This window comes from Aquarana catesbeiana, linkage group LG03 (genome assembly GCF_042186555.1).
Source record: "Aquarana catesbeiana isolate 2022-GZ linkage group LG03, ASM4218655v1, whole genome shotgun sequence".
Lineage (NCBI taxonomy): Eukaryota > Metazoa > Chordata > Amphibia > Anura > Ranidae > Aquarana > Aquarana catesbeiana.
In genome coordinates, this window is record NC_133326.1 from 506,047,569 (window position 1) to 506,063,361 (window position 15,793).

Below are 15,793 nucleotides of genomic sequence, written 5' to 3' on the forward strand. Positions count from 1 at the left end.
TACCGTGAGGATAGTTTGCTACATCCATAGGAGGACCCCCTCAAAGTTACTTGGTCAGAAGTGCTTGCCCTATTTCCCTAAGGAGGACCCTTTGAAAGATCTGTGGTTATATGCGCTTGCCCTATTGCCTTAAGGTAAGGGGCCATCCCCCACATGAGTGTTGAAACACGAAGATGAGCACCGTGTGATTTATTTTAAACACAGCAGAGCGTGCTGTTGCATGTTGAGACGCTATTGCATTTTTAATAAATAAGGACTTCCCTTCATTGCCACACTTGGTGCATGCCAATATATTCAAGTCACATTATTTATTACAGAGTGCATGTCATAGAATTTGACAATCCCTGGATATTTCACCTATTGACTTCTAATAATTTTTTGTCACTATTGCACTAGGTCACTTTATTTGCTCGTTTCATTTTGAGTCACTTGGATTTTATGATACACTATTATTTGATGAGAGTTTACACTAATGTTTATCCATATATGCACATGGTTACAGATACGAATTGTTTTGTAATTTTATTTTTATCTATCCATGCTGGGTTATCTATTTACCTCTAGACCGTATTTGTTTTAGCACCCAGACGATTTATTATTTCACAAGTGAGATTAGTTTATGGCTGGTGCCAACACTTTAGCATTTTTTATATCACTTTTTATGTAGTTACTATCACCCTCAGTTACTCATTAAGGAGGCCCAGGATTAGCGCAGCACCACCTATTATTATATTGATGTTCATTTAAGGTCTGGTTTGCACCCGGTTTGGTGCATGCAGCTTTTCCGAGTACTGTTTACTGGATTTGATACCTGTTAGGGCGGGAATAATTCTTCTAATTTGGTCTGCGCTGATTGTTTATCAGCGCAGCCCCCCTCAGATCACCACACTGGACCACCAGGGATCGCCACTAGGACCACCAGGGAAGGGGCAAAATGTGGATGGCCAGGTATGTACCCCATGGCTATCCACATGTGCCCAATCTGTGCCAATCATTGCTCACAAATGGGCACTGATTGGCACCATTATGTTTCAGATCTGCCCAGCAATGCCACCAATAAGTTTTATCAGTGCCACCAATCAGTGTGTTCAGTGCCACCTGTCATTGCCCATCGGTGCCACCTGTCAGTGCCCATCAGTGCCACCCATATGTACCAATCAATGCCACCTATGAGTGCCCATCAGTGCCGCCTATGAGTGCCCATCAGTGCCACCTACGAGTGCCCATCAGTGCCGCATACCAGTGCCACCTATCAGTGCCCATCAGTGCCGCCTATCAGTGCCCATCATCAGTGCCACCTCATTGGTGCCACCTCATCGGTGCTCATCAGTGCAGCCATATCAGTGCCTGTCATTGAAGAAGAAAACTTACTTATTTACAAAAAATTTTAACAGAAACAAAGAAAAACTTGTTTTTTTTCGAAATTTTCGGTCTTTTTTTATTTGTTACGCAAAAAATAAAAACCGCAGAGGTGATCAAATACCACCAAAAGAAAGCTCTATTTGTGGGAACAAAATGATAAAAAAATTTTTGGGTACAGTGTAGCATGACCGCGCAATTGTCATTCAAATTGCGACAGGGCTGAAAGCTGAAAATTGGCTTGGGCGGGAAGGTGTCTAAGTGCGTGGTATTGAAGTGGTTAAACATGTGCAGCTGGTAAGCATGTACTTTGCATGGTGGTGGATTCATTGTGTTCACATTATAAAATCACAAGATTTTCACTGAACCTGTGGGTGCTGGTTCGTCCTTCATTGAAGGAACCATCATAATCTTCAATCGATATTGAAGGACTCTACATAAGTCACGTTTCACTGTTTGGGACTTCTTTAACATTTTCAGTCACTTTATTTTTATTTTTTCTTGTTTTGTGTTCACTTTTCAAGCCTTATTATAGGCTTAGCTGTAAGTAAAAGTGGTGTGTAAGAGTTTATAATCACATTAAATAAGACCTTTACAATAACTGGCCATACATCTCATCATTTCACTAAGCTCAAATACCTTTTTTGCCTCTTTTATTTTGCAGTCACATGATGTAACTCATATACCTCTGCACCTCACTGTTTGATAGTTGGGGGGGGGGGGGGGGGGGAGAGATACTTTTCATAATGTGGTGAAACTCTAAGATTTAGGTTAATATGAAAAAAAAAAACAAAAAAAAAAAACACATTGCTGGCACTCCCTTATATGTACATGCTCCTCTAAGGTGACCCCTAGGAGGTGCAGGCTTTAACTCTGTAATCTGCTCATCAGTCAGCCTTGCTTCTGGAACAGATTGCATAGCTAAAGTCTGCAACACCCAGTCCAATGCCGGGAATGTGTACTTCACACAGTTCTCGGGCATAAACAAAATATTTATTTTTTTAAGTCAAAATGTCAAAAAAATGTATTTTGCTTTTAAAGGTGAATGGGAGATCTGGGGTCTTTTTGACCCCAGATCTCTCAATAAAGAGGACCTGTCATGCGTGATAAGTGATAAAAAAACAAAAAAGGACAGCGTAAAAATAAAATTAAAATAAATAAGAAAAAAATAAAATGAACGCGCCCCATCCCTTCGTGCTCACATGCAGCAAACGGATATGTAAGTCATGCCCGCATATTTAAATCGTGTTCGAACCACACATGTGAGATATATCGCTGTGATCGTTAGAGTGAGAGCAATAATTCTAGTGCAAGACCTCCTCTGTAACTCTAAACAGGTATCCTGGAAAATGTTTTAAAATGTTGCCTATGGAGATTTTAAAGTTCCGTAGTTTGCCGTCATTTCACGAGCGTGCAGTTTTAAAGCATGATATGTTAGATATCTATGTACTCGGCGTAACATCATCTTTCATATTATACAAAAAATTGGGGTAGCTATTGTGTTTTTTTATTTTTTATTCAATAAAGTGTATTTTTTCCAAAGCAATTGCGTTTGAACGACCGTTGCGCAAATACAGTGTGATATAAAATATTGCAATGATCGCCATTTTATTCTCTAGGGTCTCTGCTAAGAAAAACAAAAATATTTATATTTGGGGGTTCTACATAATTGTTTAACAAAAAATACTAACTTAGGCTGGGTTCACACTGCTGCGGTGCGGGAACGCAGCAAATTTACTGCGGGTTCCCACATCGCACCAACTCGCACGGCAGTTCACACTGCCATATGCGAACTGCTGGGGAGTGTCATATAATGTTAATGACACCCCCCCAGTTCAGCCCGCATATCGCAATGCGAACTGACAATTCTGACATTTTCGGATCGCATAGGTGTGAACACCCATGCGATCCGATTTTGGTCCGAACAAAAAAAAGGGTCCTGTGCGAGTTTGGACCGAATGCGGTGCGACATCAGCCATACTATCTGTATGGCTGATATCGCACAGCACAGACATCGCATGTGATGTGAACAGCAGTGCGCTGCGAATCACATGCGATGTCTGCCACCGCAGCAGTGTGAACCCAGCCTTAAACTTATAAACAAAAAGTTCCAGAAAAGGCCTGGTCAGCAAGTAGTAAGAGCAATTACCTTTACAGCCAAAAAATGTGAGGTTTAGGCAGGCAGGTTATCTATATGGCTAAACCAAAAAAAACAGTGTTGACATCTGCCTGCCTATGCATTGTATGACAGTGATATGTGCATCAAAAGAGTGGCTGAACAGAATTACTATTTCTTTGTCAGATTCAAATTGTTGGATGTACCGTATATTTCAGTGTTCAGTTTCAGAGAACAGCGTTGGATGGAATTGAGAGCTCCTAATGCTTACCATATAAGAGCAGTTAGTAGCAATTGAGGAATTTTTCAATCAACTTACAATTAACAAAGTGATCACATAGAATTAAATGGCCAGCATTAGAATAAGGTTATACAAGTGGCAACTTTCCAGCAAGTTCATCCACTTTTGATTGAGCTGGAATTTAAATCTTGATCAAACTGGATCCAAATTAGTCACCTTGATTAAATTGTCTCCAGCAAACCGTAAACAGCTTAATTTATTTGCATATAACCAATTTATTTGTCCTGGGATTTTAAATGGGGCACACAACATAAGCCCAATAAATAACTAGTTTCCAACATTGTTGTTTAATAATTGAATAAATATTGCGTACAAAAAGAGGTTAATATGGAAACAAGCTGATTTGTACTGAATCTATATTATTGCATTTCATACAAAATTAAATAATGGCCCCTGGGGACAAATAGTGGAAGCAGAGTGGAAGTAGATGAGGTGATTTTTTCTCTTTTTCACACCACCAGGTGCAGCTTTTTGTCCCTTGTACAAAGTCATCATGCGTTTCCACCAATTACTGCTGCAGCAGTGTTTATGGACAATTCTGACTTTAACTCATTCACGCCTAAGGGTAAAACAAATCTTAATGCTTAAGCCCAATTTTGCAAGTTTGACATGTCTTAGTAAACCTGTACATATCATCACAACTACTTTGTGCATTCAGGTGGATTATACCTTGTTTTTTTTCAGGACAAATTGGGCTTTCATTTGGTGGTAAATGGTAATGAACATCTCCTGATTTTTTTTTTTTTAACTGGCTTCAAAATAGTAAAGACTTTTTTTTTTTTTAATCTAACTGTATTTTTCTTGCAAGAAAAAACAAATCCAGGCACCTCTGAGTTAGAATGTAAAGTGTGTATTAATAAAAACACATAGTAACTTACATCAAGGTAAACAAGGAAGGGTACATCTGTGGGTAAACACTGTGTGGGGCATCCATCGCACTGGTCAGTAGAAGGTACCCTGTCTCAGCCGCCCTGTGGGCTCTCCCAGCAGGAAGATGGTACGGTGGTGGAGAGCTGGAGAGGAGGCTTGTAACACTTCCTGGACTGCAGCCCTGGAGGGGATGACGTCACAGGCGTGATCGTGACATGTTTCCAGGCTGGCGCACCCTGGTGGTGAGAGGAATGCGTGGTCTTTTTTCAGGCTAGCGTGCATTCTTCCCACCACCAGGGTGCGCCAGCTCGGAAACATGTCACGATCATGCCTGTGACATCATCCCCTCCAGTGTTGCAGTCCAGGAAGTGTTACAAGTCTCCTCTCCAGCTCTCCACCACCATACCATCTTCTTGCCGGCCGGGAGAGCCCTCAGAGTTGCTGAGACAGCATACCTTCTACTGACCAGTGCGATGGATGCCCCCCAGAGCGTTTACCCACAGATGTACCCTTCCTTGTTTACCTTGATGTAAGTTACTATGTGTTTTTATTAATACACACTTTACATTCTAACTCAGAGGTGCCTGCATTTGTTTTTTCTTGCATATCCTGAAGATCTCTTCTGCTTCCCTGCTAAGGCTAATCCTGAATCAATAGACTATTTTTAGGCTGCACAGCAGCCCACTGGCCACTTGGACTTCAGTACTATAGGATCTGTTTCAGTACCAGCGCTACATGTATACTTTATTTGTTTGGATAATAATAGATACTAATAGAGATTTTCGGATACTAATAGAAAAAAAAATCCTGTCCAAAAAATACTGACCCTATAATTAAAAGGGGGAGGTTTTTTGGGACCAACCGTTTGCCGGCCAGCTCACTCTGTTATACGTCGGTAGAATGGCACAGCTGGGCAAAACAAGGTATGGGTACGTTGTTCCCTTTAAGAGGTGCTGGAGACGCACGCCCACAACACAGCGGGGGACCCGATGCTCGTGGCTAGTGGGCATGAGAGCCAGCACAGGGATTTGTGTGTGTGTGTGCGTGTGAACACACAAATCTCTGTTCTGTCAGAGAAGAGGAGACATATTGTTTGTTCCTACAAAGTAGGAACAACGATATGTCTCCTCCCCCAGTTAGTCCTATCCCCATACACTTAAGCCTCGTACACATGGTACGATTGTTGGCAGCGGATTGTCTGTTGACAGACTGTTGTCCTAAAATTTTACCATTAGTATGCACCTTTTGACAATTGTTGTCCAACTTCCGGCCAGCAAATGTTGGATGACAGGCTAGTAAATTTTTGGCGGACAACTGTTTGACGTCAGATTTTCGCATGGTCAGTACACAAATCCGTCACACAAAAGCTAAAAGTACAAACATGCATGCTCAGAATCAGTGCTCACCAAACACGAAATTAGCAGAAGGGGCTCAAAGGATGGTGCTCAAGAGTTGAATTCCTCGTTTGTGGCAGGAAAATTGTGTACCGTTAGTATGCAAGACAAGATCCTGGCACATGCCCTTTTGACAAAAAATAGATGCTGGGTTGGCCAACAATTGTACCGTGTCTACGAGGCTTTAGAACACATCCAAGGAACACACATTTAACCCCTTGATTGCTCCCTAGTGTTAACCCCTTCCCTACCAGTGATACTTACACAGTAATCAGTGCATTTTTATAAATGTCAATGGTCCTAAAATGTGTCAAAAGTGTTCGATCTGTCCGTTGCAATACCACTAAAAATTGCAGATCACCGCCGTTGCTTTAGAACACATCCAAGGAACACACATTTAACCCCTTGATTGCTCCCTAGTGTTAACCCCTTCCCTACCAGTGATACTTACACAGTAATCAGTGCATTTTTATAAATGTCAATGGTCCTAAAATGTGTCAAAAGTGTTCGATCTGTCCGTTGCAATACCACTAAAAATTGCAGATCACCGCCGTTGCTAGTAAAAAAAAAACAATAATAAAATTGCCATAAATCTTTCTCATAGTTTGTAGACGCTATAAATTTTGTGCAAACCGATCAATATATGCTTATTGCGATTTTTTTTTTTTTACCAAAAATTTGTAGAAGAATATAGGTCTAAACTGATGAAGAAATGTGTTTTTTAAAACCATTTTTGGGGATATTTACTATAGCAAAAAGTAAAAAATGTTTTTTTTGTTTTTTGTCACTCTTTTTTTGTTTATAGCACAAAAAATAAAAACTGCAGAGGTGATAAAATACCATCAAAAGAAAGCTCTATTTGTGAGAAAAAAAGGACGCAAATTTTGTTTGGGTACAGGATTGCATGACCGTGCAATTGTTATTTAAAGCGACGCAGTGCCAAAATTGTAAAAAGTGCTCTGGTCAGGAAGGGGGTAAAATCTTTTTCGGGGCTGAAGTGGTTAAATGAGGCAAATGACCAGAACTTGGTAAGAAAATATATCTTCACACGTTTATTGACATATACAAATATCATATCACATTGCGGTAGGTATATACATATAAGAAAATGAATTAATTCATATATCTTCATGCCTTTAAATGTTATAATTCATATATGTTTCATATATATTAAGACAAGGATAGATAGGCAGCATATTGCAGCTACCAAATTGAATTCATATATCTACATGCCATCAATTGTGATAGTTCATACATATATAGAAGGATGAATAGGCAGCACATTGCAGTTAACAAGATGTAAGATGATAGTACTCCATATAGTAAAATTGGTAAAAGTAACAAAAATGGTCAAAGTATGATCTAAATGAAAGAATGGATTATGTATAAAAACATGGCTGCATCCTAGTGATCGACGCATTTCGTGTGTGTAAGCGCTTTATTGGGAGACGATGCATCCAAATGTCTGCAAAATACATAAATATCAATGAAATCTAATGTCTGACTCAAACATAAAGGAGAGTGTTATGAGTAAGGAAAGGAAAGATTTCCAGTCCTACTTACATAGGGCTGATGTATAGCAACATGCGGCACTGCAATATGGGGACCGCTGGTATTGTCTGCTCCGGGAGCTGAGGTAATGTGGACCCACGCACTGATTGGGCCCATATACAATGACCCCAGGAAAAAGTGAAAATCTCCATATTGTACTGGGTAATGTTAGGAAGGGATAATTTCCATGATTGACTCTACAGTGAATAAATGCAACATACCCATAATAAATACATGGTGCCATTATGGGTAAATATGAAACAGTGCCCATAGTGAAAGAGTTGAGAGGAAACAGAAAAGTGAAGAAAACGAAAATGTGCATCAGAAAGTGTAGCAGTGAACCATAACCAAATATGGAAAAAAAATATAAAAATATGCTGCATGTGTTGCATAGACCGTCATATAGTTGTCACAGGAAAACCAGAGAAGCAGAAGAAAGCAGGTGACTGAGAGGACATTATAATAAGAATCCCAAGCTAGTTTCCTAATGTGTCTAATTTGAAACCATGATCCATATGTAAGGTGCAACGTGCTGAGTAACAGCTCAAAGGAAATGCAACAAAGAATAGTGTCTTATATGCGTCCTACGTGACCGCAGGTCCCTCCCAGTATCACTTTGGCATGAAAGGTGAGGAAAGGCACAGCCATCTGAGCGACTGGCCGCCCCCATGACTGGCAGAAAACACACACTCACATGAATCAGCCAAAGAGTGGAATAACACATGCCTCTGCCATGACGCCCAAGAATGACATCCTGAGCCAGGCATGGAGCGTGGCGCAGCATGGCTCCCCCACGCACTATGCGACAGGGTGGAGTCGAAGGGGAGGGTACCCTGTGTGCATCGCAGCTTCCGGATGTCAGACAGCCCAATAGCCCTATTTGAATGGACCACATGGAACTACACAACAAGGCTACTCTATAAATATAAAGCAAAGTGCAAAAGTTGCTAAAATGTACAACTGTGTATGTCCCATGTGTAACGACCAAAAACAACTGTTTGTTGAACACATAGGACACATAGAAACGCAGATGGCACTGTATAACAGCACATTTACTGGTCAAATGCCTCCATCCCAGGAACATATATATGAACATATATAGTAAAGGGTAAAGGGTAATTGGTACTTAAAAATACTCACCATGACCTTTGACCATGACCTTGACCTTTGACCATGACTTTTACTTTTTTGAGTTTTTTTTTCTATCTCTGCAAGGGCAGAGAAAGATACAATGTATCTGCCTCATCCGTTCACAGAGGCAGAAAACATGGGGGGGGATTGATCACTGTGATAGCCAATCAGAGGCTATTATAGCAAACAGGTGACCCAGAATCAGACATTATGGGTCCCAATTGTTAAAAAAGGGCCCAGGGCTCTCGGTGAGTCCCTGGTCTCCGTGCTGGGAGCACCCTGCGGGTTTGCTATTTAAGAGTGCCCCTGCAGGGTCTGGGGTTAAGTGGGTATCAAATAGGGATGAGCCAGGGGCGTGTCCTGGCTATGGAGGAGTGAGGACGTGCATCGTCTCAGCTCCGCTCCACCGCCGCACAAATCATCACAAGAACGGGGGATACTTACATCTACAGACTCCCCACATGTCACAGCGATCGAGGCAACCCTCCCAACTGGCAAGGACAGCTGGATTCTTACTTCCCTGGGACCCAGGGACAAGGCAGCAAAGCCTTCAAGATGGCGCCGACCGGGAAGGCTCAGAAATCGGCCAAATCCTCCCAGCCAGCAGCAGCCACGGTCCGGCCGCCAAAAGGGACAGCTTCCCTAACATCTCCGGTTCCATCCCCAGGGTCGGTGAGTGATTCAGCCCCCTGTGCCTCCCCTGCTTCACTGGATGGCCGCTCAGAAGTTTCAGACTACCTCAGTGATGAAGATATCAGGCGCCATATTATGTCCCTGCCCACTAAAGAAGACTTTCACTGAGGATATAGCCCAACTAAAAGCTGATACTTTACATTTGGGTCACAGGGTGGAATCCCTAGAGGAAAAGCTGGAGGCAGTTCTCCCCACTATTGCTCTGCTGCAATCTAAATGTCAAATGCAAGATCAGCAGATTTAAGCTTTCCTATGTCAACTTGATGATGCTGAAAATCGCAGCAAGAGAGCTAATATTAGGATCCGGGGCCTGCCAGAAGCCACAGCCTCAAGGGACATCATTCCCATGCTGACAGACATCTTTAGAGACATATTGGGCCTACCAGCCTCTGGTCCCATAGAAATCGACCGGGCGCATAGAGCACTAAGACCTCCGTCTCAAGATGTGGACAATCCTAGAGACATAATTTGTAAACGCCACAAATACACCATTAAGGATTGCATTATGCAAAAAATGCGCGGCAAGCCCTTTTATGATTTTGATGGTGCACATTTATTTTTTTACCAGTACATATCCAGGCGCACCCTCATGCAGCGCAGAGCTCTCCGTCCCCTCCTGACGGCGATGCAGGAAGCTGGTTTACTGTACCGCTGGGGCTTTCCCTTTTTTCTACAGGTGACTAAGGACGGAAGGCAAGTCACATTACGCAACAAGGACGACCTTCCACAGTTTCTTTCCACTCTTGATCTAGACCCCGTGGACTTTCCGGATTGAAGGGGCCCATCTGACGCTTCTGGGATTAAACTCCCCCCTCAGTGGTCAACGATTACACGTAAGAATCGCAAGAGGGACAGAGACCATCAGAATCGAGACCCTTTGGTGGGCCCTTCCACTACTCGGGAATGAAGATGTGACCCTCCTGGGCCAACTCGGTGACCTTTGCCTCTCCCCTTACTTGATCTGAGGAGATCCTGCCCTTACATTTTTTCATTCTTCCCCCTTCTCAAGCCTGACAATGGAGACGTGACACCTGAGCCTGATCTTTGGATTTGCCCTAATTAGAGCCCTGATCCCTCTTCAGCAGCTTAATTGTTTCTTCCAATTCCCAATCAGGGGAACTTTGCAGACTTTTGCCCGGGACATGGTCAGAACTCCATAATCCTTTCACTTTTGCCCTTATTGAGAGTTGGCAGACTTTCGCTTCTTCTCCCTATTCCTGGCATGAAGAGATCATACCCCCCACGCTCTTGTCACTCTCCCATCTTTTCAAATCTGCCATAGGGGATGAGACACATAAGTCTGAACTTTGAGACTACCCTAATTAGAGTCACGGTCCCTTTGTGATACTTTAACAGTTACCTCCAATCCCCTTTTTTATGGAACTTGGTAGACCTTGCCTGAGACATGGACAAACCTCCATACTTTCTTTACTTTGGCCCCTGTTAAGAGTTGGCTTTGTTTTTTCCCCCAGATTACTTCCCCCATCCAAAACCTTAAACCCCATAAGATACGGTGGACGGAGAGGGTACTCCCTGTCTCCCCCCCATGCGTAGGCTCACGTTCCCCCACGTAGGCCACCCTTTATTGGGTATCGTCCCTTATTGGGACACTAGTTTGGGGTCTGGGGCCTCCCCTCTATTGGGGTGGACTTCACGCCCCACATACAGATGTTTTACCTATTAACACTGTTACTTCTATGTTGATGTGTTTTGGTCACTTTAACAGTAATCTCTCTGCGCTTTTTCCCTACTTAGTTTTCTTTCTTCCTCTTCCCTCTCCCTCTCCACCCCTCCTTTCCCAGGAGCATTTCATTGCTAGAGATTCTGCGCCGGGCGAGCTGGAACATCCGACAACTTTACAGACATCTGACCCCTTATGTCTACACTTAAGGTACTATCTTATAATATAAGAGGCCTCTGATCCCCTGGGAAAAGAAATAAATTATGGTGGGAACTTAAGAAATTAAAGGCTCAAATAGTCTCCTTACAGGAAACCCACTTTACCCACCACTCCCTGCCTAGACTTCCTACCCATTTATTTAATCAATGGTTCCACAGTACCTCCCCTACCTCTAAATGTAAAGGCACCACGATTGCGATTCATAAGACCTGCCCTTTCCAGCTTTCAGATAGTAAAATAGATCCACAAGGCCGGTACATTTTTCTGAAAGGTATCATAGCAGGGCGAAGCTACACACTCGCCTCAATCTATGTGTCTAACTCCAACCAAATCTCTTTCTTAGATAACACTCTCGAGCTATTGACGGAGTTTAAAGAAGGATTTGTTATCTTTGGGGGAGACTTTAATGCTAGCCCTGACCCTTCATTAGACACCTCCAACACCAGTCACTCACACTCCTACCCCTTTCTTAAACATTTTCGGAAATCCCTTCAATCTCATTTACTTCTTGATAGCCGGAGAACTCTCCATCCTGTAGGGAGGGATTTTAGCTATTACTCAGCTGTCCATGATGTTTATACCCGCATAGATCATATATATGTTGACCGCCCCACACTGGAGCTCCTGCAGTCCGCGTCCATCGGAAATATTACAATATCTGATCATGCCCCAGTAGGGGTGACTCTCACACTCCCGTCAGGCTCTCGTGGGGCCTGGATGTGGATGCTGAATGAAAATCTGTTGGACGATGTGGCAGTGGCTGCCAAAGTGTTGGAGGTCATCACAAATTATTTCAGAGAAAATGTCACAGATGACCTTAGTAAGGGCATGGTGTGGGAGGGCCACAAGGCTGTAGTCAGAGGTGAGTTCATATCTTTGGGGGCCAAGCTTAAAAAGATGCATCAGGCAGATTTTACCAGAGTGCTGTCTGCGCTTCAGGAAGCGGAACTGAAACACAAACAAAATGGAGACCCTGGGGCATTGCAGAGGTTAACTGATTTGAGAAACCTTTTACTGCGTTTGTTAGACCGGCAAACACGTAAACAGGCCAGACACCTGTCATACAAATATTACGAGCATGGTAATAAGTGTGGTCATATGCTTGCAAGGGCCCTCCATAAAAAGCATGCACAGACTTACGTAAAAAAGCTTTGTTCCCCAGCTGGCAACATTTCGGTTCAATCCTCTGGAATTGCCTCAGGGTTTCAAGACTATTACACACAACTCTACAACCTGACTACTGACTATCCCCTAGACGCTCAGATATCCAAGTCTGCTGCCATCAGGGACTACTTAGCCTCGGCTGGTGTCCCACCTTTGAATGCCGACCAATGTACAGACCTTGAACTACTGATCTCCCCTGAGGAGATTGAGTTGGTAGTGAAATCCTTACCCAAAGGAAAGAGCCCGGGACCGGATGGCTACACCAGGACATATTACAAAACTTTCTTACCCTTTCTAGTTACCCACATGTGCAATTACTTCAACTCCATCGTGGAAGGGACTCCTATCCCCTCTGGGGCGCCTCTGGCAAACATCACAGTGCTGCCTAAAGAAGGTAAAGATCCGATGATTCCCCAAAGCTACCGGGCCCATATCCCTTCTTAACGTCGACATTAAGATCTTGGCAAAGGTGTTGGCAAACAGGCTTGGAGGCCTTATGCCTCATATTATTCACCCGGACCAAACGGGGTTTATGACAGGGAGGGAGGCGAGGGACAACTCAATCAGAGCCATTCAACTCATCCACTGGGCTCGTACGGGCCCTGACCCAAAACCTTACATAATTCTTTCCACTGACGCCGAAAAGGCCTTCGACCGAGTCGACTGGTCATATTTAAAAATGGTATTAGAGGCTCTAGGGCTTAAAATGTACACGTTGACCTCTATTCTGGCACTGTACTCCACTCCCTGTGCACAGGTTAAAGTGAATGGAGTGCTTTCCTCCCAGTTCCCGATTCGGAATGGCGCGAGACAGGGGTGTCCCCTTTCTCCCCTCCTCTTTGCTCTTGTTCTTGAGCCGTTACTATGTACTGTCAGAGCGACTACGGATATAAAGGGCCTAAAGGTTGGAAACACTGAACACAAACTGTCAGCATATGCAGACGATGTTCTATTCCATCTATCAGAACCCCTGATCTCGTTGCCAGTCCTGATGAAAGAACTAAAGACATTCGGGTCGCTTTCAAATTTCAAGATAAATTTCTCTAAATCGGAAATTTTGCCTGTCCATCTGCCTCCCTCCCTGATGAGTAGCCTCCATTGGGAAAGATCTTTCCCAATGGACCAAGACTGCTTTTACGTGGATAGGTCGCATTAATATGATAAAAATGAATATTCTGCCCCGAATACTTTTTTTTTTTTTACAAATGATTCCCATATCCCTACCACGCAACTTCTTTTCCCAGATTAATAGCACACTATCTGGATTTGTGTAGAATGCACAGAAATCCAGAATAGCTCTGAAAGTACTGAAACGCTCAAAATTGACAGGAGGCCTGGGGATCCCTGACATTTTGAAATACCATAGGGCCATCGCCCTCCAGAGAATCCTCAACTGGCATTTCCACACCTAGTCCAAACTTTGGGTCCCCTTAGAAAAATGGCTGGCGGGCAGGAACTTAGCATATGCACCATGGCTACCCCGTGAATGTAGACGGTTGTCGGATACCACTTCCCCTCTGACGACGCATACGCTTTCCACATGGGACAGGATAAATTCGGTTTTCAGTTTGTCTCCTCCCATGTCCCCGCTGGCTCCGTTAGGAGGGTTCCTTTGGTTCCCGCCAGGTGAGCAAATGGCCTTTTTTGGTCCCTGGTTGGATGATGGCGACGCCAGTTGTGGGAAATTAATGCACAATGGTAAACTGATGAGCTTTGAATCCCTACAGACTAGACACGGGGGCTCCAAAATGAATTTCTGGAGGTATAGACAGCTCCATCACTTCTTTGAGATACATAGGAAATCTATAAGAGACTCCTCCTCTCTTACACCTTTCGAACTGTTTTTTGTAGATGATGACCCGATCCCTCACATGATTTCAGAGATGTATCGTCTATTAAGTAATACTACTGACAAACTTAGGCCAACCTACATACGGGCATGGGAAAGGGACTTAAAGCTTGATTTTTCTACAACCCAACTGACTCATCTCTACCAGCTCACTCACTCGAGTTCTATGGAATCTAAAACTCAAGAAACAAATTACAAGATTTTGTCACGCTGGTACCGTGTCTCGGCTGACCTAGCTCGCATCTATCCTTCGGTATCAGACCAATGCTGGAGAAAGTGTGGCCTCAGGGGAACGCTCCTTCATATTTGGTGGAAGTGCCCTTTGATCCAGCCATATTGGGCGGACATTAGGGATGAGCTTCGTGTTCGAGTCGAACCCATGTTCGACTCGAACATCGGCTGTTCGATCGTTCGCCGAATTGCGAAAGATATGGGCCGTTCGCGCCAAATTCGTGTGGCGCGTCACGGCCCATAATTCACTGCGGCATCGCAGTGCATTGCTTGCTGATGATTGGCCAAGCATGCACTATGACCCGCATGCTTGGCCAATCACAGCGCCGCCTTAACAGAGAGCCATAATTGGCCAAAGCCAAGGAGGCTTTGGCCAATTATGGCTCAGGGGATTTAGTACACGCCCCACACTATATAAGGCCGCCTGCACGGCGGCCCTGTGCAGTGTGTTCCGGTGTGCTTAGAGAGAGAGAGACAGTGTCATTTCATTTGAGTTAGCTAGATTAGGCAGGACAGTCAGTCAGTTAGCTGCACTTAAAGTGTATTGTCTATATATATGCATCCCAGGTGTTGCATATATATATATATATATATATATATATATATATATATATATATATATATATATATATATATATATATATATATATATATATATATATATATATATAATACACTGTATTCAGTTTAGCTAGATCCGTTCCTGTTATCTTCTAGACTATTTACATTTACTGCAGTGCGTCCTGCTCACAGTGTTCAGCTAGATCCGTTCCTGTTATATTCCTACTGACAGGCAGGCTTGTCTTGTTACAGTATTTTGAAGAAAATTACTGGTGTTCTTTTGATCCTATTAGTACCACAGTCAGGCAGCTAGACTATTTACATTTAGTGCAGTGCGTCCTGCTCACAGTGTTCAGCTAGATCCGTTCCTGTTATCTTCTTACTGACAGGCAGGCTTGTCTTGTTACAGTATTTTAAAGAAAATTACTGGTGTTCTTTTGATCCTATTAGTACCACAGTCAGGCAGCTAGACTATTTACAGTTAGTGCAGTGCGTCCTGCCCACAGTGTTCTGCTAAACCTACAAGTAAGTGGGGTGCGTCCTGCTCACAGTGTTCAGCTAAACCTACAAGTTAGTGGGGTGCGTCCACCTCACAGTGTTCAGCTAAACCTACAAGCTAGTGGGGTGCGTCCTGCTCACAGTGTTCAGCTAGATCCATTTCTGTTATCTTCTT